General features: G+C 49.6%; 1 protein-coding gene across 8 annotated transcripts in view; it reads right to left on the minus strand.

The window, feature by feature from the left end:
• PPARA (peroxisome proliferator activated receptor alpha) overlaps nucleotides 1–20,097 on the minus strand; it is a 65,599-nt gene extending 45,502 nt beyond the window's left edge. For 2 of the 8 annotated variants that reach the window (XM_075602729.1, XM_075602732.1), the window contains exon 1: nucleotides 20,006–20,097. The gene's annotated coding sequence lies outside the window, so the exon portion shown is untranslated. Of the gene's footprint in view, nucleotides 1–19,994 lie in introns of all 8 variants that reach the window. The other 6 variants (XM_075602733.1, XM_075602735.1, XM_075602730.1 and 3 more) reach the window with 5 other exon arrangements.
• Between the last annotated feature and the right edge of the window lie 6,895 nt (nucleotides 20,098–26,992).

Raw genomic sequence — 26,992 nt, forward strand, 5'->3', positions numbered from 1 at the left:
AGTGGACAGGAGGGGGGGGGGGGCAGTGGACAGGAGGGGGGGGCAGTGGACAGGAGGGGGGGGGGCAGTGGACAGGACGGGGGGGGCAGTGGACAGGGAGGGGGGGGGCAGTGGACAGGAGGGAGGGGGGCAGTGGACAGGAGGGGGGGGCAGTGGACAGGAGGGGGGGGACAGGAGGGGGGGACGCAGTGGACAGGAGGGGGGACGCAGTGGACAGGGAGGGGGGGACGCAGTGGACAGGAGGGGGGGCAGTGGACAGGAGGGGGGGGGGCAGTGGACAGGAGGGGGGGGGCAGTGGACAGGAGGGGGGGGCAGTGGACAGGAGGGGGGGGGCAGTGGACAGGAGGGGGGGGCAGTTGGACAGGAGGGGGGGGCAGTGGACAGGAGGGGGGGGCAGTGGACAGGAGGGGGGGGGGCAGTGGACAGGAGGGGGGGGCAGTGGACAGGAGGGGGACAGGAGGGGGGACGCAGTGGACAGGAGGGGGGGGGCAGTGGACAGGAGGGGGGGGCAGTGGACAGGAGGGGGGGGCAGTGGATAGGAGGGGGGGGCAGTGGACAGTGACACACAACACACACACACACACACACACACACACACACACACACACACACACACACACACACACACACACACACACACACACACACACACACACACACACACACACACACACCTCAGTTGATGCGCCCTTTCTTTAGTTCCGTTTGGCGCCGGAGGTGGGGAGCGACACCTACCTGTACTTCCGGGCCGCCGCCACCGTCTGACTCGGCGCCGCGAGGGAGGAAGGGGGTCCGCCATCTTACGCGCCGCGTGGCAGCTGCGGGAAGCGAGGTGATTTGGAGCGGGGAGGGGGGAGAGGTGATTTGGAGCGGGGAGAGGTGATTTGGAGCGGGGAGAGGTGATTTGGAGCGGGGAGAGGTGATTTGGAGCGGGGAGAGGTGATGCCGCTGGGGAGGGGGAAGAGGTGATGCCGCTGGGGAGGGGGAAGAGGTGATGCCGCTGGGGAGGGGGGAAGAGGTGATGCCGCTGGGGAGGGGGAAGAGGTGATGCCGCTGGGGAGGGGGAAGAGGTGATGCCGCTGGGGAGGGGGAAGAGGTGATGCCGCTGGTGAGGGGGAAGAGGTGATGCCGCTGGTGAGGGGGAAGAGGTGATGCCGCTGGGGAGGGGGAAGAGGTGATGCCGCTGGGGAGGGGGAAAAGGTGATTTGGAGAGGGGAGAGAGGTGTGTGTGTGTGTGTGTGTGTGTGTGTGTGTGTGTGTGTGTGTGTGTGTGTGTGTGTGTGTGTGTGTGTGTGTGTGTGTGTGTGTGTGTTTTATTTATTTTTTTGGACCTTTGGCCCGTCACTCCGCCTCAGGCCAATGAGAGGTGTGGGGGGCGGGCCAAGGGGGTGGTGTGAGTGTGTGAGGCCAATGAGAGGTGTGCGGGGGCGGGCGGGCCAAGGGACCAATGAGATTGCCGCTAGGGACACCGGACATCCAGCAGGCAGGCATGCATGCATGCAGGCAGGCAGGCAAACATACAGTGCTTTCACTAATATAGTATAAGATACACACACACACACACACGTACTCACGCACGCACGCACACACACACACACACACACACACACACACACACACACACACACACACACACACACACACACACATGTTCCCCAGTGACACACACACACTGACAGCTACCAAGTGACACACACACACACAGTGATACCCGCCTCCCAAGCGCTTGCTGTCTCCTCTGTAAGGACAGCAAAAAGCTCCTGGTAGAGCGAGCGGCAGCAAGCGAGAGCGAGCAAGCGCCAAACATGGCCAAGGCCTAACTCTCCTCCTGCCTTCCTTGATTCTTTTTCTGCTGTCACAGAGGAGGATGTGTCACTGTTGATCTCCTCTTCTCCCTCTACCACTTGCCCTCTTGACCCCATTCCCTCCCATCTCCTAAAATGTCTTGCTCCTACTATAATCCCTACGCACACACACATTTTTAACTCCTCCCTCTGCTCCATCCTCCTTCAAACATGCAACAGTTATACCATTACTCAAAAACAGCAAGCTTGACACTACCTGTCTTTCTAACTATCGACCTGTCTCCCTCCTGCCTTTTGCCTCTAAACTCCTTGAACGTTTTGTATTCTCTCGCCTGCTCCATTTTCTCCCCACCTACTCTGTCCTAGACCCACTACAATCCGGCTTCTGCACTGCTCACGCCACTGGAACAGCCCTCACTAAAATAGCTAATGACTTCCATGGTGCCAAGACAGAGGTCATTACATTCTGCCGATATTACTCAATCTCTCTGCAGCATTTGACACCGTGGACCACCCTCTCCTCCAAATTCTCCATACTCTTGGTATTCATAACAAAACTCTATCTTGGATCTCCTCTTACCTCTTCCATCGTACTTTCAGTGTCTCTTCTGTTAACACCTCCTCCATCGATCTCTCTGTGGGGGTACCCCAGGGCTCTATCCTGGGACCTCTCCTCTTTTCTCTGTCTAGGTGACCTAATCACATCTCTTGGGTTCAAATATCACCTCTATGAAGACGACACACAAATTTACTTCTCAACCCCTGACCTTTCACCTGCTTTACAAACCAAAGTTTCTGAATGTCTCTCTGCGAAATCATCCTGGATGACCCTCCGCCGACTTAAGCTCTACATGTCAAAAACAGAGCTCCTCATATTTCATCCCAAACCTGGCCCAACTACCTCCTTCCACATTACTGTTGGAAGTTCTGTCATACACCCAGTAGCGCAAGCATGCTGCCTAGGGGTCACACTCTACTCCTCTCTCACATTCTCCTCTCACATTCAAAACATATCTAAAACCTGTCGCTTTTTCCTCCGTATTACAAAGATACGCCCTTTCCTCTGTTGCTCGACTGCTAAAACTCTGACAGTCCCTCATTCTCTCCTGTCTCGATTACTATAACCTCCTGTTGTCCGGCCTTCCTGCCTCTCACCTGTCTCCCCTACAATCTATCCTAAACACTGTTGCCAGAATAACGCTACTCTTTCCTAAATCTGTATCAGCGTCTCCCCTGCTGAAATTACTCTCTTGGCTTCCTATTAAATCCTGCATCTCACACTCAATTCTCCGCACATTTAAAGCTTTACACTCTTCTGCCCCTCCTTACATCTCAGCCCTAATTTCTCGCTATGCACCATCCCGACTCTTGCGTTTCGCTCAGGGATGTCTTTTCTCTACCCCCTTTGTATCTAAAGCCCTCTCCCGCCTTAAACCTTTCTCACTGACTGCCCCACACCTCTGGAATGCCCTTCCCCTCAATATCCTCTTTATCCACCTTAAAACACACCTGCTTAATGAAGCATATGAGTAGCTCCGTGGCTAATACTATACACCTCATACATAAAGCTTGGCCCCTTGAAGACGCACTTATCAGAATGTCTTCCTACTGTCTCTGTACATTCTTCCTACCTACTGTGGCAGGATGACCGTGGTTAGTGAGGAGACGACACAATTCTTCTGGTGAAATAATATGCTGGTGGATGTATTTGTCCAAAAATATAACAAAACAATGGGCGTGCTGTCCCTTTAAGAAATACAAAACATAAACAAAAGCCTATCCCCGTTAGGGAAGCTAACTAAACTCGGTTAAGCCTATCTACCCGGCTGGTTAGATAAGCTAGACCAGACCAACAATATTTGATAATAGCACTTGGCTCCTTAACTGGGAGCTTTATTCCATTGGGACAGCATATGTCTGTGGAGCCTGTGCCTGCCTGTTAGCTCTCCTCTGTCCTCTCTCAGAGTCTGAGAGAGACTGCTGCCCCAGAGGCATTTCCTCTTCTTAAAGGCAGGTGAGCTTACTAATTAGGATCACCTGTGGACTGCTTAATCAGCTGGGTTAACTCCTCGTATACTGGAAAGCAGGCATACTGCCACCTCGTACTAATGTATACAGAGTCTATGACTTTGTCACATATCCCCCTCCCCAGCGTAACATTATCGAGTGGAGCGGCCCGTGCACCCTAGAAAGTGCATCCGCATTACCGTGCAGTATGCCTGGCCGATGCTGCGGCAGTGGATATTCAGTTCCGCACGGCTATTCGCACTCAGTAGGAAATAAAATGGAAAAAAAATAAACATCCCAGCCAGGAATCGAACCCTGTCCACTCTGTTAATGGCCTGGAGCATTACCATTGAGCTATAAGACTTTCTGATGGTTTTGTAGTGAATAAAGGCATAGAAGCAGGGTTCGATTCCTGGCTGGGATGTTTATTTTTTTTCCATTTTATTTCCTACTGAGTGCGAATAGCCGTGCGGCTATGAACACTGTAATGTCAATAGGCTTCTATGCCTTTATTCACTACAAAGCATCAGAAAGTCTTATAGCTCAGTGGTAATGCTCCATCCCATTAACAGAGTGGACCAGGGTTCGATTCCTGGAAGGGATGTTTATTTTTTTTCCATTTTATTTCCTACTGAGAGCGAATAGCCGTGCGGCTATTTGCACTCAACTGTGAATATCCACTGCCCGATGCTGCACTGTGACGTTGAAAGGTTGTAATGATACAAACCAGCGGGCAACTAGAGTTCTTTTCTTTGTTTCTATGATTCCACTGTAAGGGTGCATGGTCTGTAATGAGGATAAACGACAGGCCCAATAGGTAATATTTTAAAGTGTCTGTTGCCCACTTTAGGGCCATCTCAATATCTTTACAGAGCCGACATAAGACATTGCCAGAGAGCCTGAAACGTATTGTGCAACAATGTATTGAGGGCCCCTCAGGCAGCCGAAGGGTGAATCCCGAGCCTGCACCCAGCTGGATGTTTAAACAAGACACAAAGTAACGAGGCTGTGCCAACGCTTTCTTCTTCCATTCTCTGTTCTATTAAAGCTTCTGCAACAGCAATACATAATTACGGGTCCATAATGTCACATGGATGCCTCTTACAGTCACGCGCTGTTCTTACCTTGTGACTATTAGAACTACCCCTAAATACTGTCTCTTAAGCCAAGTCACCTTGTTTGACCAAGATTGTAGCAAAATAAAAAATACAGCACATTCACGTCTCAGACAAGTCTGCAATCCTGCCCTTCCCCATTATCTTAGCATATAGTGCTTCCACTGCAGCCAGGGATTCTGGGTAATGACATGCAAAAAAGAGCAGAAACATCATGCACAGATTACACAGAAAAGGGGATTTTGTATTCATTTTTTTTTTTTTTTTTGAAGATCATACATGAGGTAGACGTATTACAAAGTGCAAGCTTTTAGAAGCACGTAGGTCTCTTCTTCAAGCATGCCAGTGGGATCTCGAGTGACCCTCAAAGATTACACTCTTTTAAACATAAATTAGCCATTTAATGTATCAAATATCTTTGGTTTGTTTTGCTTTTTTAAATGATTATTACACAAGTCTTCCCCCCCCCCCCCCCCAACACAACATGATTTTCTTAATCTCTGGTTTTGGAGGTCACCTTTAGGCCCCGGACACGCTTACCGCTGGCGTGCTGAGGCGCGCTGAGGCTCAGGGAAAGTGGGTGCTTTCCCTGGCCTTGCGGTTGCTTACCGCAAGAGCTCTCAGCAGCCATCAGGGGGCGGTCCGGGGGCGGGCGCGTCACTGGCCGGGGGCGGGCCAGTGACGTCACGGAGCTGGTTCGCCCTCATTGGGCGAACCGCTCACGTGACCGGCCTGTCTCGCCGGCAAGCGGGGGAATTTTAAATTCCCCCAAGACCTGCGCTCTAATTGCGGCTGTAGGGGCTCAGTGCTGAGCGGGAGCGCGCGTCAGCACGCTTCCGCAAGCACGCAGCAAACATGTCCGGGGCCTTAGACACAGCAATGGGCTCCATTTCAACTTCCCAAACACTTAATATTTCAAAAGGCAATCAGCGCAGGCTGCTGCTTTAAGTGGTAGGACAAACTATGACAATTTTGCATTATTGGTCATTCCAATGAACATCGAACGGCAGAAGATACAATATTTGAGTATGAAGGAAAGTAGAAAGAGTGAGAGAAAGAGAGACAGAGAACAAAACCCCACACAGATCAACAACCTGCCCAAAAAACAAACCAACTCAATCGCCAGCGAAATGAAGGAGCAGTATGTGACGATGTGGAAAAATGATATCCAGCGCTCAAAGAAGCAAATCCCAGCCTACAGAGAGAATACACCCTGGTACCCTACCTACTGAAGGTGCATGACCCAAAGCAGAGACAGACCTTGTGCCAGTACAGAATGAGTGCCCACTGCACCCCAGGAGATGAGACTGTGCCAGCGATGTGAGCTAGGGCAGGTGGGTGGGAGAAAATGGGCAGACCCAGACAGAACTGGAAGCCCCGGGAGATGAGACTGTGCCAGCGATGTGAGCTAGGGCAGGTGTGTGAGAGACACAGACAGAACTGGAAGCCCTGGGAGATGAGACTGTGCCAGCGATGTGAGCTAGGAGAGGTGTGTGGGAGAAACGGGCAGACCCAGACAGAACTGGAAGCCCCAGGAGATGAGACTGTGCCAGCGATGTGAGCTAGGAGAGGAAGATGATGAAACACACTTCCTGCTGCGCTGCACACAATACTCTGAAGTTAGGAGTGCCACTTCGAGAAACTCACAGCTCTTATCCAGAACTTTAATACTATAGAAGAGAACTGTTACCCATGAATTCTAGAAACTTTATACCCTACCCCATTATTCATGAGAGAGAGAGAGAGATTTGAAAAGGTTGCAGCAATGTTCACACGCGTGTCATTACTTGTTTGATTTGGAAAATATATTGCAACACAATGCAGAAGTATTCACCACCTAGTAGGGTTGCCAGGTGTCCAGTATTGAGCTGGACTGTCCTGCATTTGGACACTCTGTCCAGTAAAAAAAATAATTGAGGAAATACTGGAGTATTACCTCTCTGGACATAGTGACCTGGCCAGCTTAGGGGGAATTGGGATTTCCCCGAGCAGGGCTGTTGCTAGGGGGGCTGGGCAGCTTCCTCCATCCTGATTGGCTGCATTACCCAGCTGCAGCCAATCAGGAGGAGGTCTCAGGAGCCTGAGGATGAGGCCAAGGAGGAGGAAACAGCATGGAGAGGAGAGAGAGGTATGTGTGTGCATCCCCACTGTGTCCAATATTTTTGGAGAAGACACCTGGCAACCCTACCACCTACACAACTGAAAATCTCAGTGAATGATTCTGAGAGGTTAATAAACTGAACATGCAATTGGTAAATTGTCTTCTAACATATTTTGCTAGTTCCTCAGTTTGTGTAAGAAGAACGAGTGCTCCTTGGCTTGCATGTTTACACATACTTTCTCAGGCAGGCGCTGTGTTAGAACACAGCTTTTGGTACAAACACTGCTCAAAGTGCAGCTGGATACATTACACAGCTGGAGGGTTTCATAGGCGCTCATCCCAAGTAACACAACTACATTTCACATACGCAGCTAGGATCAGGCGGAGAGTCTGCAATGTCACTCTCTGATGCTGGAAAGATAGTGGAAGACCGAATTCCACAGACCAGTTCTGTGAAACCGCAGCAGGCGATGTTTCCTACAACACACGAGAAGATATTGACAACATATTCTTCCCATTTTCAAGGCTCAGCTGAAAAGCCACATTTTAAAGAAAGCATTCCAGCAGGAGGGAAAGAACAATAAATATACCTTCCAGTCCTCAAATGTCCCACATTATATGCCATGGATATGTCGACATATGCCATGTGCAACGACCCTACATTCATTGCAACTGTCTCTGTATGTCATTATCACCTAGCTGCACAGGGGTGCCCACACTTTTCCCCGTGCACACTACCGTATTACACAGCTTTTCCAGCACAGCCTGCGTTAAAGAAGTGCAGAGCCAGTTAACCTACTTAGACAGCTGTTTCAACCTTTTGGTTCTCATCAGTGTGAGGCTGGTTATACAGGCCCTTGCAATGTGAAGTTGGAATAGGTTTCCACCACACATTATATAACCATAAGGCTGGTTATAGTGTGTGCGCGGCAGTTTTAGTTGGCTGAGGTGAGTCAGCCATTCTATAATGGTGCTGCGCGCACACGGAAGGGAGCATGGAGCAGGCCAACGAGGAAGAAGATGAAGAAATGAATGATTTTGCGCTGCTACCGGCGCTGTAATGTCTGTATGTTTGTGGGTATGTGTCAAAGTTAAATAAATAAAATATATATTTTTCTTACAACTTTTTTTTTTTATTTGAAAAATATTATTTCATACACAATTCACAATCTCTACACACACATACACACACACACAGTACCTTCACTCACAGCATACACCGCAAACACACTGAAAGCATGTGGCACGTGCACGCGCGTTCGCACATGCACGGCCGCAAGCAGTATAGAACGGCCATATCTTGTATAATGTGAGCCTCACCATATAAGTCCTACTGGTCATTGTGGTCCTAGAGGTAACTGCACTTTTAAGCACATGGTTTTAGAGACTTTTTGGAAACTCAATAGGGCATACATACTAAATAGAATGATGAAGAATGGCAAAGTGGTTTGTGTAAATATGGAATTGCATTGTGCAGTATGGTCCTGTCAGGACCACGGGAGTCATCAGATCAGCGTCACCAGCAATAGACAGGTTGTTTGTAAATACCTTTGTAATTCTGCTGTATTTGGGGCTCATTGACGCTACCGGTTATTCAAGTCAATGGACTGAGCTCCGATGCGCTTTACCAGAGTTTACTGAACCCCCGGCCTCTGTGCCTCATTTCATGGGCAGTACAAAAACCTCAGTAATGGTCGCAAACCATGGGGGGGAAAATGTCTCACAAATACTGAACTAACATTATTTGAACCAATTTAGTGGTAGAAATTTCCATTATAAAAAAAAGTTACTTGTTGCAAAGTTAATCAGAGGAGAGGCCGGCAGATGAATTAGCAGTTGCTACAGAGGCAGAGCAGAATGGCAGGGGAGGAGCGCCCAGAAGTCTTTCTTACATCCGGTGTCTGCTGCTAGAGCGTGCTCCTTCCCGGCCGTCCTGCTCTGATGATGATGATGAGGGGGAGAGATGCTGCTGGTAATGATGAGGGGGAGAGCTGCTGCTGGTAATGATGAGGGGGAGAGCTGCTGATGGTGATGATGATGAGGGGGAGAGCTGCTGATGGTGATGATGATGAGGGGGAGAGCTGCTGATGGTGATGATGATGAGGGGGAGAGCTGCTGATGGTGATGAGGGGGAGAGCTGCTGATGGTGATGATGATGAGGGGGAGAGCTGCTGCTGGTAATGATGATGAGGGGGAGAGCTGCTGATGGTGATGATGATGAGGGGGAGAGCTGCTGCTGGTAATGATGATGAGGGGGAGAGCTGCTGATGGTTATGATGATGAGGGGGAGAGCTGCTGATGGTGATGATGAGGGGGAGAGCTGCTGATGGTGATGATGATGATGAGTGGGAGAGCTGCTGGTGATGATGATGAGGGGGAGAGCTGCTGGTAATGATGAGGGGGAGAGCTGCTGCTGGTGATGATGATGAGGGGGAGAGCTGCTGCTGGTAATGATGAGGGGGAGAGCTGCTGATGGTGATGATGATGAGGGGGAGAGCTGCTGATGGTGATGATGATGAGGGGGAGAGCTGCTGATGGTGATGATGATGAGGGGGAGAGCTGCTGATGGTTATGATGATGAGGGGGAGAGCTGCTGATGGTGATGATGATGAGGGGGAGAGCTGCTGATGGTGATGATGATGATGAGTGGGAGAGCTGCTGGTGATGATGATGAGGGGGAGAGCTGCTGATGGTGATGATGATGAGGGGGAGAGCTGCTGATGGTGATGATGATGAGGGGGAGAGCTGCTGATGGTGATGATGATGAGGGGAGAGCTGCTGCTGGTAATGATGAGGGGGAGAGCTGCTGCTGGAAATGATGAGAGGGAGAGCTGCTGATGGTGATGGTGCTGCTGCTGATGATGATGATCAGGGGGAGAGCTGATTATGGTGATGATGATGATGATGATCAGGGGGAGAGCAGAATGATGATGAGGGGGAGAGATGATAATGATGATGAGGGGGAAAGTTACTGCTGCGGATGAGGAGAGACGATGATGGTGATGGTGATGATGAGGGGGAGAGCTGCTGCTGCTGATGATGATCATGATTAGGGGGAGAGCTAAGGAGGGTGGGGAGAGTGCTGAAGATGGTGATGATCAGGGCTCGACAAATGCACTTGCCCACTCGCCAGGGCCAGTGCATTTTACCCGCTTGTGAGTTATCGGCAGCGGGGTGGTGCGGCGTCTCCCGGCATTCTCCTGTGTCGCCCCCTGCAACTCCTGTGAAAATGGCTGCGCGGCATCAAATGACGCCATGACAACAGGATGCTACTGTACGTGGCGTCACGTTGCCAGGACAACTTGACGCCATGTGCTGTCCCGTGCCTTTACTTACAGGGGCAAACAATTTCTTCAAAGTACAGTGAAAAAACAACGTTTCAGGTCCGTATGGACCTTTCATCGGGTTATGAAAAGGTCCATATGGGACCTGAAACGTTGTCTTTCAACTGTTCTTGGCGGTCACATTAAATGGAGAACTTCATTATGAATGTGTGAGTAGAGCTCTACTTTGTATCTCTGTCTTCGAGGAGACCTGCACTTTGAAGAAATTGTTTGCCCCTGTAAGTAAAGCCACAGTCCCACTTCCACTTCTCCCGATATTTGCTTATTTTCAACAAATTGCATTCACACATTCACGTTCTCCATTTTATCCCGGGTATAGTTTACTAAAAAAAAAATAAAATAAAAAAAGAAATGTCCACTAGTTTTTTTTGTTTTTGCAAAGTACCGACGTCAAAACGTTCTTTTTTTTAAACTACATTTTGATTAGAACAATGTAACTGCAGCAACATAACTTCCCAAGGGAAGCAAATGGTTTGCTGATGGTTTTTGGAAGCATGACTGCTTCAGGTTAAACTTTCTGCCACTATTTTCCAGTTATGATAAACACAAAGAGTTAAATGTACAAAAGAAGATTAAATTCCTAAGCGCTTACAATTTATTGCAGTTTAAAACAAACTTTTCACGTGGTACATTTTTGATCCGAGAGGAAGCGTGCATGTGTTGTGTTTGTTTCATTGTTGCTAGTGTCTCTGTTCTCTCCTCTCTCCCATGACCACAAACACCACCTACGTATTATTACTAGGGAGGCATCAACCACGACTAACAAACATGCACAGCAACCAGGTCCGTCGCTACGTTACGTGCCGCCCTTAGACAAGCACTACTAAGGCCGCCCTTTTCTCCTCCCCCCCTACACAGGTTTGAAGCAGGGGGTTTCCGGAGATGAACCCTCCGATTTCAGCTCCGGGGGACTCCCTGCTTCCCGAGATAATTACCTGCGTAGGTGCTGCTGGTATCTCTGCTGTTTAAATGTCCTGCAAGCCAATAGGAAGCCGTGACATCAGACCTTGCAGCTTCCTCTTGGACCACATGATGCGGGAGCTTTAAAAAAACAGCAGAGATACCGGCAGCACCTACGCAGGTACGTATCTCGGGAAGGAGAGGAAATCAACACGGTTCAGCTATGGGGACGCCCTGCTTCCCACCCTATTCAAAAATAGTGAGGTAGTAATAGTTTGCGACTTGTTCGATTCCTAATACTGTATATCGATCTTTGTAGAGTTGACACATTTGTTGGACCTCACTTTTGTCTTGCCATGACTCAGAGGCGGCCCAGCTTCTTTCGTGCTTTGACGAGTTCTCAGATTTGTTTCTGGGGGGGCGTCTAGATTTGTGGCAAAAATAAGAACGTCATCTGCAAATCGTCAGTGATTCAAGTATTCACCACTAATTCAGATTATTTTTAGTTCAGAATTTAATGTCCTGAACATCTCAACGTTGCTGTGAAAAGCATAATGTCTCTGTGTCCGACGTGCTGATCCTTATCTTTCTTGTACCTTCATGTAATCTAATCACTGATGTGGCACGGTCGTACTCGTGTTCCGTATACTATCAATGTACACTTCAACGCTTTGCTTTCTTACGGCCATTAAAACCACTGGTGGTGTAGACAGAACCAAATGCTTTTTCATATTCTATGTATCCTGAACTGTGGTAGATTGTATTTAATACTTCAGGAGATCACTTTTTGGATGTGGCTCATTCTGTTGCCTCCCCTGCGAAATCTCGCTTATTCTCTAGGTGGCGCATAGTCCAGGAATTACAGGACACGTGCAATATTGCAAGTTTATTCCATATGTGGCAGATAAATAACCCAATGTATCGGAGGCTTCGTCAGGTCTATACATATAAAGTCCGTTAGATCAATGTATATACTCACAATCCCCTCCAATTGCATAATGCGGACGTGATATCAGCGTTATGTCACCTCCCATAATAGGTTTAAGGTTTCCAAATGGCTTGAATAGAGAGCGTTAGACTTAAATAGTTTCTATGAGTTAGAGAAAACTATTATAAAAAGCTTTTACATTACAATGTTGTTGACAATTCTATATCCTCAAAAGATAGGGAGATTGAATATGGTGGCATTATAAAATGTTATATCCTGGAAACAAATAGAAAATATATCTTTCCACATCAAAAAGGTATACATAGTGGATTTTATATGTATAACATTATGTGTATCCACCTGTATTGTAATATTTCATGGTTGTATGCAAAGGACACGATATGCTTCAATATTGAATTACGATATTAAAATAAGGGAGATGAGAATAATTTTGGGGGAGAAGGGGAGAGGTCGATATATATATATTTTTTTAATTATTTTTGTAATTCAGATAACGCTAGGATAAGAATATAAGAAATTGTTGGATTAATGACCGCATATAATGTTTTAAACCTATTATGGAATATGATGTAACTTTCTTAGCGCCCTCTGTCTTCATGCTTTATAGCAGGGGTCTAAAACTCAGCCTTCGACTGAGCCACTTGTGCTGAAGCAGGGATATCCATAAAGCAGGTCTGTTGGTGGCCCTTGAGGACTGAGTTTGAAACCCCTGCTTTATAGTATGTATGTAACGTGCGTACGTACGTGCTACTTAGGCGCCTTAAAGAAAGACTGTGTGCCGGTTTTGTGTTCTCTTCGCTAGTGAATTACTTTTGTATGGGGGCATGTCAGATGCACAGCAACACGACAATTAAAGTGCCTGCTCTTTGGATTTGGCGGCTGCCGGCTCACCGAACGGAATGCTTCAGCAGGCTGTCAGCTGCCTGCGTCTACTCCAAAAAGGACTCTATGGCCTCAGGTCTTGGCAACTCTGTGTTACTATCCGCCTGTGTCACGGTCCTGGAAAAAAACACTCAAAGCTTGTAAATGATCCCCGGGTCCCAAGGTAAGAGGCTGCCGAAGATTTTCACACCTCGAAATGAGGATCTGAAGCACAGCTATAAAACTGGCCAGGACATTTTAAACACTGGTCCTCTCAATGTTCCACACTCACTGCCAGTGGAAAGCCATGCATTGCTGCCCCCTGCCCCAATGTCCCTCCCTACGAGTAAAAGGAGTTAAAGATGCAAATCCACCTGGTTTAAATGGCTTTTGGGAATTTTAAAATGATCACCAGCAAATGAAAAAGTGGAACGCCAAAATGACTAGCAGCATTGTCCTTGCTGTGGCTCTCATGGACATCACGATGCACTGCCCCCTTCCTGGAAGGGAGGGAAATCCCAAAAGATAAGACGGTAGCATTTCTCCTGCGGGGGAAGCCCTGGTTGATTACCCACTGTATCCTAAATATTAGCCACAATACTTGATAAGCAGCAATAACAAACTGAAGTGCATCAGTGATAGAGAACTTAAAGATGAAGCCGTACTTATTACAACCATTTAGAAATCCCCCTTTCTTACATGGTTATTGAGGCTTGCAAGGGCTCATAGGAGAGGAAACCGCAGCTTCTCCTCTCCATGGTAAAGTGAAGCATGTAAATAAAGAATATTCCGTTTGACACGTTCCCATCCTTACTATGAACATAGTAGTGTCTGCGCTCCTGCAAAGCCTACGCTGCTCGTCAGAACAGACGTGGTTACGGCTCCCGTGGTTTATCTTGATGTTGCTTTCACATAGCGCACCTCTGTATTAGAGATGTGCTTCATCATACAAAGTGCAAACTGTCTATGACATAGACCAGGGGCGCTCAACTCTGGCCCTCAAGACCACTCCAACAGGTCAGGTTTTAAGGAGATCCCAGGTTCAGCACAGGTGGCTCAATCCATGGCTCAGTCAAACACTGAGCCACCTATGCTGAAGCTGGGACTGATAGACCCACCTGCGCTGAAGCTGGGATATCCTTAAAGCCTGACCTGTTGGGGGGTCCTGAGGACAGGAGTTGAGCCCCGCTGCCATGGACGACATAAAACAGTACAGTAAAGTGACATCGGTGACAATTCCGGACCCCAAACTGCTGCCACAGGTGAACAGCGACACAGGAAACCACATTTCCCAAGAGATTCAACCAGGAGACAAAAAAGGCGCTCCACCTTCAACAGCGTATAAGGACAATGTGAGGACACGAGAAACAGGAACCGATCTGGGAGCCAAGAGAACAATCATCCTACCGCAGAAACCCCTACAGGGAAACAAGCAGCCCTTTAATGCACAGTGTCACAAAGCACGGCGCTGGTGAAAATGCACATTTTTATATTCGTGCTAGAAAAGCTGTTTAGCACTAGAACTATATAGCATCATTAAATTATCTCATTAACATCTGGGCATGTAAAAAACGACCGCAATTTGCCTGCCCCCATTTTGCCACCAAAAGCTGCTTAGCGCTGCAACTGTAATCCTTTTGCTGGCAGAAGGTTCAGCGCAGCCCCTGCAGAAAAGTAACCGATTCATTTCTGATACAGTTATGGTAATATTTTAGTGCAGTTCCTCGAAACCCAGAAATGTCTTGCACAAGGGTGTTCTATACAAGTCAAATGTGTTTTATAGACAGACGCAACTCAAGACAGGAGCATACTGTGTTTAACCCCTGCGTCATGGGTCTAATACTGTGGGAATAAGGGAATCTAGATCCCACAAACTACTGAACGTGTATTATGGACGTTAAACTGTAACAGTAAGCATCTGTTATCAGAAAATGCATTTACATGCCCATTTTGCAGCCAACAGCTGCTTACTGATTATGTTAAACTTCTCTCCCACCCCCTCTCCCCACCACACACACTTTGTGTTAACACTTTCTCTTCAATATTTCATGGTTTTCAAGCTTGAAGAATGCGAATAAATGAAGGTTCCAAAGCAGGAGACGGCACAATGTTGCAAGGTGTGCGAATGAATGAGATGGCACAATGTTGCCAGGTGTGCGAATGAATGAGACGTCACAATGTTGCAAGGTGTGCGAATGAAGGAGACGGCACAATGTTGCACGGTGTGCGAATGAAGGAGACGTCACAATGTTGCAAGGTGTGCGAATGAAGGAAACGGCACAATGTTGCACGGTGCGCGAATGAATGAGACGGCACAATGCTGCCAGGTGTGCGAATGAATGAGACGGCACAATGTTGCAAGGTGTGCGAATGAAGGAGACGGCACAATGTTGAACGGTGTGCGAATGAAAGACGGCACAATGTTGCCAGGTGTGCGAATGAAGGAGACGGCACAATGTTGCCAGGTGTGCGAATGAATGAGACGGCACAATGTTGCACGGTGTGCGAATGAATGAGACGGCACAATGTTGCAAGGTGTGCGAATGAATGAGACAACACAATGTTGCACGGTGTGCGAATGAATGAGACGGCACAATGTTGCCAGGTGTGCGAATGAAGGAGACGGCACAATGTTGCCAGGTGTGCGAATGAAGGAGACGGCACAATGTTGCAAGGTGTGCGAATGAATGAGACAACACAATGTTGCACGGTGTGCGAATGAATGAGATGGCACAATGTTGCCAGGTGTGCGAATGAATGAGACGGCACAATGTTGCCAGGTGTGCGAATGAATGAGACAACACAATGTTGCACGGTGTGCGAATGAATGAGACGGCACAATGTTGCCAGGTGTGCGAATGAAGGAGACGGCACAATGTTGCAAGGTGTGCGAATGAATGAGACAACACAATGTTGCACGGTGTGCGAATGAATGAGACGGCACAATGTTGCCAGGTGTGCGAATGAATGAGACAACACAATGTTGCACGGTGTGCGAATGAATGAGACGGCACAATGTTGCACGGTGTGCGAATGAATGAGACGGCACAATGTTGCACGGTGTGCGAATGAATGAGACGGCACAATGTTGCACGGTGTGCGAATGAAGGAGACGGCACAATGTTGCCAGGTGTGCGAATGAGACGGCACAATGTTGCATGGTGTGCGAATGAATGAGACGGCACAATGTTGCAAGGTGTGCGAATGAAGGAGACGGCACAATGTTGAACGGTGTGCGAATGAAAGACGGCACAATGTTGCCAGGTGTGCGAATGAAGGAGACGGCACAATTTTGCCAGGTGTGCGAATGAATGAGACGGCACAATGTTGCAACGTGTGCGAATGAATGAGACGGCACAATGTTGCACGGTGTGCGAATGAATGAGACGGCACAATGTTGCACGGTGTGCGAATGAATGAGACGGCACAATGTTGCACGGTGTGCGAATGAAGGAGACGGCACAATGTTGCCAGGTGTGCGAATGAGACGGCACAATGTTGCATGGTGTGCGAATGAATGAGACGGCACAATGTTGCAAGGTGTGCGAATGAAGGAGACGGCACAATGTTGAACGGTGTGCGAATGAAAGACGGCACAATGTTGCCAGGTGTGCGAATGAAGGAGACGGCACAATTTTGCCAGGTGTGCGAATGAATGAGACGGCACAATGTTGCAACGTGTGCGAATGAATGAGACGGCACAATGTTGCGAGGTGTGCGAATGAATGAGACGGCACAATGTTGCACGGTGTGCGAATGAAGGAGACGGCACAATGTTGCCAGGTGTGCGAATGAATGAGACAACACAATGTTGCACGGTGTGCGAATGAATGAGACGGCACAATGTTGCCAGGTGTGCGAATGAATGAGACGGCACAATTTTGCACGGTGTGCGAATGAATGAGACGGCACAATGTTGCCAGGTGTGCGAATGAATGAGACGGCACAATGTTGCCAGGTGTGCAAATGAATGAGACGGCAGAATGTTGCAAGGTGTGCGAATGAATGAGACGGCACAATGTTGCAAGGTGTGCGAATGAAGGAGACGGCACAATGTTGCAAGGTGTGCGAATGAATGAGACGTCACAATGTTGCCAGGTGTGCGAATGAAGGAGACGGCACAATATTGCAAGGTGTACGAATGAATGAGACGGCACAATGTTGCAAGGTGTGCGAATGAATGAGACGGCACAATGTTGCACGGTGTGTGAATGAATGAGATGGCACAATGTTGCCAGGTGTGCGAATGAATGAGACGGCACAATGTTGCAAGGTGTGCGAATGAAGGAGACGGCACAATGTTGCAAGGTGTGCGAATGAAGGAGACGGCACAATGTTGCAAGGTGTGCGAATGATGGAGACGGCACAATGTTGCAAGGTGTGCGAATGATGGAGACGGCACAATGTTGCAAGGTGTGCGAATGAATGAGGCGGCACAATGCTGCCAGGTGTGCGCATGAATGAGGCGGCACAATGTTGCCAGGTGTGCGAATGAATGAGACGGCCTCCACGTGAGAGAAACTCACTAGAAATGAAATCAAGATCTAATAAGTAAGATAGGGGCCATATCTACTAAGGAGTGCTACATCCACAGAGCTCAGTTAAAGTAGCACTCTACACTGATGGTCAGACAGAGAGAGACCCAGAGACAGACCGACCCAGAGAGAGACCGACCCATAATAATGCCGGGAAATACTGGCATGCTACTTAAATAATACGCCCACCCAGACACTGAGGGGCCCTATTTCAGTGCCTGTATAGAAGTAATCCAAGGTATAACTTAAATAACAATGTTTATGTAAAGGTAACCTTAACGGAGGATAGATATAGCGGAAGTCTGCGCTCGTGCTGCCCCCAAAAATATATATTAAAGTAGCACTGGTAAACTCTTGCTGCTGCCCGCCTGGGAGAACTCCAGGTCTCCTGTAATGTGCAACCCCTGACGGGAGCTCACAATGGGATACAAAAGGTTAACTTTAACTGACATTAGTGCAGGGGTGGCTAACACCAGTCCTCAAGAGCTACCAACAGGTCCGGTTTTCTGGATATCCCTGCTTCATCACAGGTGGCTCAGTCGAAGACTGAACCCCTGATTGAGACACCTGTGCTGAAGTAGATAGCCTGGAAACCTGACCTGTTGGTTGCTCTTGAGGCCTGGAGTTGCCTACCCCTGCTTTAGTGGCTATGCAATGTTATGATAACGCCCTATAATTATCAATGCCCGTTATAGTGAACGCTTTGCTCGTTACAGGAGAAGACTTGTTTACCCTTGTTATTGTCCTTTGAACATACACTGTTGGTCTTACCGTGACTTGGGCCTAAGAAAGGCCACAAAAGGGTCAGATTTTCTAAGCTGTGCTGGAAGGTGTCAAATGGAGTAACTGCTTCGAAAATATGGTCCAGAATGTCTGGACCAAACATAGGCATTTTAATGCTATAATTAGGAGTTTAACACAAGACGGTTGTGGTCACTTCGTTCCTTCCAATGTTGACCAACGAGATTCTCATAGTGCAATCTCCAACACAATGAGTGACACACCATTCTATATTTCTTACGGATTCAGTTATAAGTGATCTCGCCTCCCACAGAATGGACAAACAACACTTCGGAAGAGCGCAAAGTACAAAACACTTCTGCTTATAGAACACTTGGGAATTCAACTGACCCTCCAGTCCACCCATAAAGCCTTCTTACCACCCGCCGTCATTAGGACAACACCAACACCGTTTGTGTTCATAGAGACTTTCCTGTTTATTGCTGAGGGTTAGAGGACATAGGGACAGTGAGGGCACAAAATTAACATCCCTGTCGCACAGTGTACATTCTGGGAATACATGCAATCCTCTGGGGCAGGGGAGCTCAAAGCCAGTCCTCAAGCCCCCCCCCCCCCCCCCCCAACAGGTCAGGAAGAGACAGCTTGGTGTATAGGAATATTCCGTGCCATGCAGATAGTACTGTACAACGTGGGAGCTGACATTTATAATGTTAACGTTCAACCAAACGCCACTGAAGTCCATCGAGTGATTAATAAAAGGAGGAGTGAGAGCCACCCCCACTGGGACATGCCTTATTGCCCTCTACCCTCACCTCTATGCCCCTCGTGTGCCTGCCTTGTTCTTCAATACAATAAAATATGGCAGTGCCAAATGCAGACAGATATCGCCTGGGTCCTGCTAGAACCAAACTCTCCATGACACAATGACAAGGTGACAATGACAAGGTGAGCACAGGTAGCATCCCCCCTCCCCCCACTGTAGGTGTAATTAAAACTTTGTGCTACTTCTACAAGCACAGTGACAATCCCCCCCCCCCCCCCCCACAGCATTCCCTTTAGTGTTAGAGTCGGCAGTGAAGGGGTTAATAATTCCCCCACGGTGCCAATCCCCCCCACAGCATTCCCTTTAGTGTTAGAGTCGGCAGTGAAGGGGTTAATAATTCCCCCCACGGTGCCAATGCCCCCCCCCCCCCCACAGCATTCCCTTTAGTGTCAGAGTCGGCACTGAAGGGGTTAATAACAGGTAGCCTGAGAACAGTAACACTGTATTTGTATTTTTCTAATATCCCTTTTAGTGCAGCAGATCCTCTGCGTGCCTGGCCCCTGTGGCACTGCAGGGGTTACTGAGCCCCCTCCATGTGATGCCCCCTGCTGTGTGTGGAACACACCCAATGTGTCAGTGAGGAGTTACCTGCTCCCGGGTCACACACACTCCCGGTCACACTCACGGGTCACCGTGATTAGTTACCTGCTCCCGGGTCTCCCTCTCTCTCACACACACACACACACACACACACTCATCACAGTTACCCGCCCCGGGTCACACACACTCAGGTCACAGTGAGGAGTTACCTGCTCACGACAGACACACCAGACACACCAGACACACCAGACACACCAGACACACAACACACACCTTTCAGTTACCTGCTCCCGGGTGACACACTCGGGTCCCCGCAGCACGTCCTTGTTTGTGTCTCCTCCCGTGACAGGCACCGGAAGTGACGCGGAAGCGGACCTGCCCCTCACACACCCCCTGCACGGCTCTTCCTATTGGCTGCCTCACACCCTGCGTGTATCCCCGGGGGAGGGCCCGGGCCGGGTCACTGGGGGACACACACCGCGGCTCAACCGGTTAATAAAACATCGGCGGTCATAAGGGACCAGTAAGACAGTGTCACTGTGCTGCCCCTCCGTGCCCCTCCATCTCTTGCTGGTCCTGCTCCTCCTGTCCCTGCTGCTTTTGCTGCCCCTGCTGCCCCTCCATGCCCCTCCATCTCTTGCTGCCTCTCTTGCTGGTCCTGCTCCTCCTGTCCCTGCTGCCCCTGCTGCTCCTCCATGCCCCTCCATCTCTTGCTGCCTCTCTTGCTGGTCCTGCTCCTCCTGTCCCTGCTGCCCCTGCTGCTCTTGCTGCCCCTCCTGCTGTTGCTCTCCCTCCCTGGCTAAGAAGGGCAGAAACTAAACTAAATTTGTATTTTGTGCGCATCTTGTAATATAAATATAACCGGCTTCCTGGCAAAGTCACCTGCTCCCAACTCTTTGATTGCCAGAAAGCGTGGCGGTGGGTAGGTGACTGACTGCCTGGGTGGGTGATTGCCTGGGTGGGTGATTGCCAGGGTGGGTGAGTAACTGATTGCCTGGGTGGGTGACTGACTGCCTGGGTGGGTGACTGGGTGGGTGGGCGCAGGAGGTGGCCGGCTGGGCGGTGGTTGGATGACTGGGTGGGTGAGTGACTGGGTGTAAGGTATCGGGGAGCGCGTCCCCCGCGGCGCACTCCCTCCTTACCTGATGTCTCGAGCAACCCCGCTGTCCTTACAGCGCACGCTCTCCCAAGGGAGCTTTTCTGACGTCGCGGAGTCTGGGTCCGCCCCCCGCTTGCGACGCGCATTAGCGGCGCGCACACATGACGCGTGTGCACCGCTCCTAAGCTGCATGTCAACTCTTTATTATGCCCTCCTGTGTCTGCTCCTATCCGTGCCTCCGCTCCGCCCACTCTCTCATTGGTCCTGCTCTCCCATATATGCTCAGCTGTGCCACTTGCACTTTGGCTGAGCATAGTTCCAGTTAGTGCTGTTCCCCCACTTCCTGGTTCCTTGTCCTGCCTTGTCTTGTCTCCTAGCTCCTTGTTTCAGATTGACCTCCTGTGTACCGACCTGGCTATTACTTTGCACTCCGCACTTCTGGCTCAGGCAGCAGACCAGACACCCTGCTGACCCTGCGCATGCGCGCCGGGAGACCTCGGTTCTGCGCATGCGCACAAGGAATCGCCGCCTTTTTAAAATATATATATAATGGGCACGGCCGCGCAAGGCCCTGATTCACGGGACCCGAGACACCAACCCTAGCAGACCCCCCCTTTTGGTGGCCCTGTTCAGCACGGTCTCTCATCCTTCCTTCACCCTGGGATTTATGACCCAGGCAGTCCCAGCAGACTCCGCGACCACCATCCAAGGAACTGTGCCAGCCTTCCTTCTTTAGCTGGGGAGCACTTTCTCTGTCCCCTTCTCTGGGACAGCAATCTCTCTCTGTCTGGCAGCTTCCTGTGTCTTTTAAAACACTTCCTCATTCACTCAGGAGTCCAGCCTGATTAATTAGGCAGCTACTGCTGGGTTTTCTAGGGAGATTAACTCTGTGTTGAAAAAGTCCTATAGCTGTCCTATTCCATCCCCTCGATGACAGTGATGGTATCACACTAAATATATCTATATATATATATCTACAAAACACAAAATTGATGCCGCAGTCTAATCAGCTCAAAATAGTCAAATAATACGCAAAACCAGACGTCAGGGTAGATAATACCCTCTGGCGGTGCTACCGACCCAAAGACAATGAAAACACAAGAAGAGAAAAGAGGGTCAAAAAGGAGCACTCAAAAAATATGTGGTGAAAATAGAAAAATGGATTTTATTAGTAATGCCAAGATAAAATAGCTAAAACATACCTAAACACATACCACATAATAAATGACTGCTGTAAATGATGGAACTTACAATATCTAAACAAAAAACCCCAAATTGGAAAAACCAAATAATAAGGGTCCCAATGAGACAAAACAAAACTAGGGGAAAAGAAATTCCCCTAGAATTGTAGTAACGATCGGCCGATCACAGGATGAATAGGGACTCAAAAAATAAATGGAAAAACCAAATAACACAGTAGTAAATGAAAAATAAGATAATAAATCAAAAAAATATAACACTACTTGCCAAAAACCTACATGCCAAGCAACTAGAAAATAACTAAATGCTGCAAAATATAACACATGAGATCAAAAGCAAAAAGGTACTAACATGGGGAAAAATTGAAAGAAAAACAGCAGTAACCTGAGTAGCTTGGATAATAATAACACAGAAAGCCGGGGAAAGGGAAGAGATGGGGGGAAGGGATAAGGAGGGCTATCGCAAGAGCTAAAGTAGAGAGAGTAGTGAACAAATCGTAGGGATCATATACAGGTGCAAAAGGGACAGGGATAAATGCAAACAAACAAACACATTTTGCACTTGGATAGATCCATGAGTAATGATAAGATATATTACAATCCTTTTAATCAATAATAAAATAGTAATTGTATAGAGGGGTGTGGTGCAAAAATCCAGGGCCACCCCCTAATGACATACCAAACAAAACTTCCTAAATAGTATAATAACGGAAGGTGGCTGGAAGAATCACGACATCAAATCACATCGGCATAAATGCCATGGTATACCTTGTGAAATTCCTGCAGAACAAAGTGCTAACCCCTAATGAGGATGCACTTAAATCTAAAAAATCACCAGTCTCTACAAATAAGGCTGCTGATGCTGAATCTGGAGGACATGAATACCATGGCACTAACGTGAGGTGCCGAATCAGGCTGACTTAAATAATAAATATGTCAAACCTAATATGACGATGCAGATCAAAAAAGAAACAGCGTGATTATCACACACTCAGTTGTCATACCTCCACATCCCCTTGACCCGTGTATGCTCTGTACAGTGTGATGCCTGTGTTTATTCCACCTACACATCCGGACTGATGCTGGGGCGCCCTACGCTTGCTGCTGGTTACTACTCTGTTTTGGGACTGGAACGTTGGGGGTATTTACTGGACATTGTGCTTCACTTTGGACTTCCTCCCTACCTCACCTACTACATTCCCGCCGTGTGTTATTAGCATCGGGACTCTTCGGTACATTTTAGCATCCTCGGGGTCTCCTTTATATGCCTCTGTTGGCTTTGGTTACACCATTTACCATTATTATCCAAGCTACTCAGGTTACTGCTTTTTCCATTTATTTTTTGAGTCCCTATTCATCCTATGATCGGCCGATCGTTACTACAATTCTAGGGGAATTTCTTTCCCCCTGGTTTTGTTTTGTCTCATTGGGACCCGTATTATTTGGTTTTTCCAATTTGTTTTTTTTTTGTTTAGATATTGTAAGTTCCATCATTTACAGCAGTCATTTATTATGTGGTATGTGTTTAGGTATGTTTTAGCTATTTTATCTTGGCATTACTAATAAAATCCATTTTTCTATTTTCACCACATATTTTTTGAGTGCTCCTTTTTGACCCTCTTTTCTCTTCATTATATATATATATATATATATATATATATATATATATATATATATATACAGTGTTCGACAAACCTATACATTTGCTCGCCCCGGGCGAGTGGATTTAACCCCCGGGCGAGTAAATATTGTCCCAAGCAGCACACGTTTGCTACTAGGTGGCGAGTAGATTTTTTTGTGTGGCGAGTAGATTTTTTGGTGATTTGTCAACCACTGTATATATATATATATATATATATATATATATATATATATATATATATATATATATATATATATATATACAGTGTTCGACAAACGTATACACTACCGACACACTTTATTAAAGTGTGGCCGGTACCGCAAGCCGGGAGATTTCCCGGCTTGCTAGTGGCCGCCCCTCGGCGTGCCGCGCGTCATAGACGCGCGGTCACGCGTCTTCGGGAGCCTGCGCCCCCTGCACGCGCGTCCAGGGCTCCCCGAGGGAGCCCTGGTGTCCCGCGATCGCGGGACGGTGGCAGGGGGTTCCGGGGGACCCGGCGGACCCGGCAGCGGTAGGGAGAGCGCCCCGATCGGAGGGCGCTCTTCCGCTGCTTCGGCGCGCGCCCGTCACCCTCGGGCGCGCGCCAGGCTACTGCTGCGGCCAAGAACGGGCAAATGCTCGAATAAACTTGGCCGCAGCAGTACATCTGCACGCCCCGGGCGAGTGGATTTAACATCGTGGCGAGTTCCTATTGGCCCAAGCAGCACACGTGTGGTACTAGGTGGCGAGTAGATTTTTTGGTGATTATATATAGTGTGTGTGTGTGTATGTAGCCGGGCTCCCTGCTTCATGCGCATGCGCAGTGGGAGATAGTTGCGGTGGCCATTAGTCAGGCTCTGCAAGGGACTACACATCCCTGCATGCCCCAGGGTTGCCCACCATGTGATGCGCAGTAGCCAATAGGACTCCCAGATTGATGGAGAAGGATACTTTTGGCGCGCTTAGGACCGCGCGCCAGTCGGAGTATGGACCTCAACAGAGCAGATAGTGTCCAGGGAGCAGTGCTCCCTTGGACTAAGCCAGTGTTACCCCATAGGCCCCAGTCCCTCTAGTTTGTGTGTATAGCGAAGGTCCCTAGATAGGGACGCTTCCCCAACAGCACACAGCATTGTTATTGCTGTATTAGTGCACCGGTGACCCAGGCATATATTATCAGAGACCTTAAGGGACACCCTCCAGCTGGAGCTCCCTCAGAGGCGGCCACCGTCGGGAAAGAGTGAGAGAAGATCCGGTAGACCACGTCGTGGGACCACGTTGTTGTTGGGCGGATCCACCATCCAAGTCGGCTTGGTCTGGCCTAAAACCAGGAAGGTACCCAATGTACGACAACGGCAATACACAGGGGCTAGCGCTACTCCACACACTTTGGGTGGGCCTAGGATAGATAGATAGATAGATAGATAGATAGATAGATAGATAGATATAAGTGCTTGCTAAGAGATACCCAATAGCTGTGACAGATAAACTTATATATACTTAAATAAGAACATGTGCAAATGAAATTATAGAGGCACACTCAAAACAGTGCACACAGTGTGCTAAAGTGATTTAGATAAAAAGGTGAGTGTGAAAATTCATGTGAATACACAAATAATAATACATATATCAATGATGTGAATAAAAGTCCATGTGATAAAGTTCAATCCAAATGACTATAATCTTATACTATATTAGTGAAAGCACTGTATGTTTGCCTGCCTGCCTGCCTGCATGCATGCCTGCCTGCTGGATGTCCGGTGTCCCTAGCGGCAATCTCATTGGTCCCTTGGCCCGCCCGCCCCCGCACACCTCTCATTGGCCTCACACACTCACACCACCCCCTTGGCCCGCCCGCCCCCGCACACCTCTCATTGGCCTCACACACTCACACCACCCCCTTGGCCCGCCCCCCACACCTCTCATTGGCCTGAGGCGGAGTGACGGGCCAAAGGTCCAAAAAAATAAATAAATAAAACACACACACACACACACACACACACACACACACACACACACACACACACACACACACACACACACACACACACACACACACCTCTCTCCCCTCTCCAAATCACCTTTTCCCCCTCCCCAGCGGCATCACCTCTTCCCCCTCCCCAGCGGCATCACCTCTTCCCCCTCCCCAGCGGCATCACCTCTTCCCCCTCCCCAGCGGCATCACCTCTTCCCCCTCCCCAGCGGCATCACCTCTTCCCCCTCCCCAGCGGCATCACCTCTTCCCCCTCCCCAGCGGCATCACCTCTTCCCCCTCCCCAGCGGCATCACCTCTTCCCCCTCCCCAGCGGCATCACCTCTCCCCGCTCCAAATCACCTCTTCCCCCTCCCCAGCGGCATCACCTCTTCCCCCTCCCCAGCGGCATCACCTCTTCCCCCTCCCCAGCGGCATCACCTCTTCCCCCTCCCCAGCGGCATCACCTCTTCCCCCTCCCCAGCGGCATCACCTCTTCCCCCTCCCCAGCGGCATCACCTCTTCCCCCTCCCCAGCGGCATCACCTCTTCCCCCTCCCCAGCGGCATCACCTCTCCCCCCTCACCGCTCCAAATCACCTCTCCCCGCTCCAAATCACCTCTCCCCGCTCCAAATCACCTCTCCCCCCTCCCCGCTCCAAATCACCTCGCTTCCCGCAGCTGCCACGCGGCGCGTAAGATGGCGGACCCCCTTCCTCCCTCGCGGCGCCGAGTCAGACGGTGGCGGCGCCCGGAAGTAAAGGTAGGTGTCGCTCCCCACCTCCGGCGCCAAACGGAACTGAGAAAGGGCGCATCAACTGAGGTGTGTGTGTGTGTGTGTGTGTGTGTGTGTGTGTGTGTCACTGTCCACTGCCCCCCCCTCCTGTCCACTGCCCCCCCCCCTCCTGTCCACTGCCCCCCCCTCCTGTCCACTGCCCCCCCCCTCCTGTCCACTGCCCCCCCCCTCCTGTCCACTGCCCCCTCCCTCCTGTCCACTGCCCCCTCCCTCCTGTCCACTGCCCCCTCCCTCCTGTCCACTGCCCCCCCCCCTCCTGTCCACTGCCCCCCCCCTCCTGTCCACTGCCCCCCCCCTCCTGTCCACTGCCCCCCCCCCCTCCTGTCCACTGCCCCCCCCCTCCTGTCCACTGCCCCCCCCTCCTGTCCACTGCCCCCCCCCTCCTGTCCACTGCCCCCCCCCCTCCTGTCCACTGCCCCCCCCCTCCTGTCCACTGCCCCCCCCTCCTGTCCACTGCCCCCCCCCCTCCTGTCCACTGCCCCCCCCCCTCCTGTCCACTGCCCCCCCCCCTCCTGTCCACTGCCCCCCCCCCCTCCTGTCCACTGCAGGAAATGCAGGGGGAGGAATCCATGCCTTTGAGGCCCCCCCC

This window comes from Ascaphus truei, chromosome 5 (genome assembly GCF_040206685.1).
Source record: "Ascaphus truei isolate aAscTru1 chromosome 5, aAscTru1.hap1, whole genome shotgun sequence".
In the NCBI taxonomy this organism is placed as follows: domain Eukaryota; kingdom Metazoa; phylum Chordata; class Amphibia; order Anura; family Ascaphidae; genus Ascaphus; species Ascaphus truei.